General features: G+C 54.9%; 1 protein-coding gene across 7 annotated transcripts in view; it reads right to left on the bottom strand.

Annotated features, from left to right (window-relative positions):
• Positions 1 to 3,833, bottom strand: part of CAPN5 (calpain 5) — a 119,003-nt gene extending 115,170 nt beyond the window's left edge. For 6 of the 7 annotated variants that reach the window (XM_026651629.2, XM_026651632.2, XM_026651631.2 and 3 more), the window contains exon 1: positions 3,737 to 3,833. The gene's annotated coding sequence lies outside the window, so the exon portion shown is untranslated. Of the gene's footprint in view, positions 1 to 2,042; positions 2,061 to 3,736 lie in introns of those variants that run through there. The other variant, XM_026651633.2, reaches the window with a different exon arrangement.
• Between the last annotated feature and the right edge of the window lie 388 nt (positions 3,834 to 4,221).

The following is a 4,221-nucleotide window of genomic DNA, read 5'->3' as shown; positions in this document are numbered from 1 at the left end:
GGTGCCCTTCCCTTCATGGGACATGCCGACCTTTATGCTCCGAAAGTGTGAATTTTGCTGCCTTCACAGATGTAAAGGGTCTCCTCCTAAATCGTTTTATGCATGCACAGGCAGGCCCACAGGACCAGCAGCAGGAACGTGGAAGATCAGGGTTGATTGCCTGGTCTGCTACAAACTTCCTGTGTGACCTTGGGCATGTCACCTAGCCTGTCTTTGCCGCAGTTCCCCCTCTGTAAAATGGGGATAACAGCACTTCCATAACCTCACAGGGGTGTTGGGAGAATGAATGCATTAAAAGATTGTGAGGCACTCAGATACCGCAGTGATGGGAGCCATATGACAACCTTAGATAGATGGGCAGTTCAGGGACTCCATATTCAATTCTGGTATAATAGCACTTCTGACTGCGCTTGCTACTGTAAAAGCCAGGCACAGACTAAATAATTTGGGGGGAAGGGCAGCAGCAGGGTAGTGGTTTATCTAGCACAGGGACCTCAGAAGAAATGCTGGGGAAAGTCAATGGGGTGGGGAGGCCATTGCTAGCACAATACAGTCCTGGCCCAGCAGCCTAGCAGACCGTTGATCGGTCTGTGGGAAGTTTCACTTCGTCAGCATCCAGATGGGCTACCTCAAGAATAACCCAGCCCTGTATTTTCAGTTTCACCTCTGCTGTGCCCTTCGTCTATGCAGATCTCCGGCAGAAGAGAGTGGAGGAGCAGAGAAAAGGAGTCTGGACAAACAGCGCATGTTTCAAAAAACATCCAATGCATGTAGGAATAACTATTACCCTACTAGTCAAACAAATAAGAAGCATGCATGTAATATGTGCATAGCTAGAGAACAAACACATAATATACTGGTGTGTGTGCATGCAAGCATGCACATGCACACACACTGCTGCCCTCTACAGCACATATTTATAACTATTCAACTTTGGGTCATAGATCCTGTACTGCTAAAGGCTAATGGAGATTCTCCTTTAGCTCAGCTGAGTGCTACAAAGTACACCAACTGCACCTCTTCCAAGGAACAGTCCTGCAAGGTGCGGAGTGTAATCGTCTCCCTGGAGGGGCCGTCAACAGGGATCAAACCCTGGATCTTTAGCTTCAGAGCACAGATTCTACAACTTAAGCAGAAGGACTAACTTCATTAGCTGTGAACAGCAGCCAGTGGCCTTTCTCTGTAGATCTGCCACGCAGCTGGACAGACACACATCTGGCCAGCATGCTACACTGACTGCCCACCCACAGAAGTTGATAGGAGCCAAGGGAGCTCTGCACCTTCCCAGATCAGATGCCTGGTTCTTAGCTCTTTGCCAACTCTTTTGTCTTTGACTTTCCATCATGACTGCCACCAAGGGTCCAATCCTGGGATGATCTGGCTGTAGGCACTCGCAGCAGGTGGTGTTACTTGTGCACGTAATTCCAGCCGGAGTCATCTGTTACCTAGAGAGAGGATTCGCCTTGTGCTGACTCAAGCACAAAGTCAGCCACATGGAAGATCGCTATGCTAACAAGCACAGCGCATACAGCAAGGCTCTCTGAAATCACAATTGGTTACACAACCGTGTAGCAATAAAAACCGGGCAGCTGGAACACCACCCCCTGCCAGATAAAACACCAGCTCAACCATGTGGCGACACACAAACATGCCCCTGCCCCTTTCCGGAAACGTACCTCTTTTCAGAGTGGCCCACGACCACTTTCCCTGTCCTCCTCCCTACTCCAGCCAGACAGATGCAGCAAGAAAAAGCAGCCAGAGAATTTAACAGGAATTTTCCTGCTCACTGCCCTGCTTTTACCTCTGTTTCATGGCTTATTATTCACCCCCACCCCATCCCCAAACAAACCGCTTACTTTCCTGCACCACAAGGCTCAGAACACTGAGGAGCGAATACTATGGCACCCCCCTAGTTAGGCAGTCCTGTTCTCGGTGATAAATCTGAGTGCCAAACATGTAAGCCACACCCATACCCCCCTTCACCACATGCAAGGCAGGTAAATTAGCTGTGTGCATTGTGCCTGTGATCCCGGGCAGCGTACCTGGCTCCTAGAGGTCTAAGGGGAAGTCTATCTGAGGCTTCTTTCCCTCTGGCTCAGCTCACCAGCAGTAGCAGGGTTGGTGCAGGCTCCAGGCAGCTCCTGGCTTTTTAACTACAGGGGTCTGACTTTCAGAGGTGTCCCACACCTGCAGCTCCCACTGACTTCAGCTGGAGGTGGGGGTGCTCAGCACCTCTGTGAATAGACCCCTGGTCAGAGCAGGCTGCAGCAGCAGGACCCATTGTTGCCCTAACACAGGGCAGTGCATGGGGGTCTCTGGATGGGTATTTACATTCGGCTTTTTTGCCAAACATGTTCCCCCGTTGCTAGCCGCGGCGCAGCACCACCATTGGCAGAAGTGCAGGTGCCACCAGTGACACAGGGGCACCCACACAGCAAAAAACGACTCGCGGCAGCAAGTCTCGGAGCCCGATCAACTGACTCAGGCTCACGCTGCAGGGGTAAAAACAGCAGTGTAGGTGTCAGAGCCCGGGCTCGGGCCCCAGCCTGGAAACCCAACGAGGGGGGGGAGGGTCTCGGGTGTGTAGGGGTGTCTCTGCTGTGTAGACGGACCCATGAGGCTAAGGCCCCGGTTCAGCAACGTACTTAAGCAGGTGCTTTAACTTGAAGCACATGAGCACTGTTAACTCGAGTGGGAATACTCATGTTTAAAGTTAGGTGCTTAATTAGCTATGCCGTGTTCCTGAATTGGGGATCTCTGGAGGCAGCGGATTCTCAGCAGCAGAGGGCCCTCAGCTCTGGGACCTCTCCCCCATCATCACCCAGAACTGCTGCCCCTCACCACTTTTGCCCAAGCATCTTCTCCTTGTGTTCTGCAGTCCAGCTGGGTGTGGCTGGCGTGGGGATGGCTGTTGCCTCCTGTAGGTAGTTGATACTGTGTTTGCATTTGGAAAAGGCTCCTGCAGCGAGGGGTGCATATGAAATCCCTGTGCAAACACCAGCAAGGCACTTACTCCAAGTTCTCTTGCTCTGCGGGTGCCCACGGTCTCAGGCTAAGGTGGAATGACCTGCGTTTTGACAGGGGAGTTCAACTAAAGACCCTAACCCAGCACCCGCCAGAGCCCAGAGAGGAGGCAGACCACCTGCCTGCATCTGACGAAGTGGGTTTTTTTTACCCACGAAAGCTTATGCCCAAATAAATCTGTTCGTCTTTAAGGTGCCACCGGACTCCTCGTTGTTTCTGCTGCTCCCTGTGGCTCCTGCGGCGTGACAGGCACGCTGCAAACTTGGGAACCCATGGAAACCCAACCTGAGCGCCCACAACCAGCCACAGAAGAACAGACACTAGGCGGGGGGGGAAGGGGGAGTTGCTCCCCTCCCCACTTGGAGCCAGGCAGGCGCCAGACTCCGCACTTCTCTCTTCACTCGCCTTGAACACTGGCTCTTTGGTGGGAAAACATCCCCCTCCCACCACTTCCAGCCATAGCCCCCGCAAGGCAGCCAGGCACCCCCACGCTCCCTCTGCACCCGGAGGAGGATTTGTAGGCTGGGGGAGGGACACCCCATGCAAATGGGAACACGCTGGATCCTGCAGCAACCCCCCCCCCCTTTCAATCTCCAGCCACTTCCCCACTGCGGTGCCTTTGCCCAGCGAGGCGCTCGGTGCCTGGGTCTGACGCCCAGAGTCGGTGGCCCCGCGAGAGCAGAGCTCAGCCCGCCCCCGTTGTGCATCTCACCTGCTGGCTGGGCTGGTCCCGAGAGCGGCTCGCTCCCAGCGGCGGCCAGATGCTGCCTGCGCGCTGCCGCGGGAACGCCGTGTGCCCGCTCCAGGCAGCAGCACCGCCCGGCCTCCACGGGGAGGGGCTGCCGAGGGGGTGGGGAGGCCGCTTGCGCCTGCGCTGGCTGAGACTCAGTCCCAGGGAGGGAGCCTCGCCTGTCTCTCCAGGGAGACTCAGGGGCAGCGGTGGGGGCTGGGACAGGGACTGCCCCCTTTTACAGCTGTTCTGAGCTGGGATCTAAGGTCGCTAGTCCGGGGGTTTTAGGTGGGGCAGATGAACTGAAACTTGATTTCAGGGAGGGTCCCACGTGCCATGCTCACAGGCACACTGGGGAAATGAGATCTAGATGCAATCTCCACAGCAGGGCGAAGGGCCGGACTCAAAGAGTATCATAGGGCCGGGTTAGTCTGAATCTGTAAAAAGCAACAGAGGGTCCTGTGGCA

Source organism: Terrapene carolina, unplaced genomic scaffold (assembly GCF_002925995.2).
Source record: "Terrapene carolina triunguis isolate 2854851 unplaced genomic scaffold, T_m_triunguis-2.0 Scaffold97, whole genome shotgun sequence".
NCBI lineage: Eukaryota > Metazoa > Chordata > Testudines > Emydidae > Terrapene > Terrapene triunguis.
The sequence above is the reverse complement of the archived record's forward strand: the minus strand, read 5'-3'. Positions and strand labels throughout refer to the sequence as shown.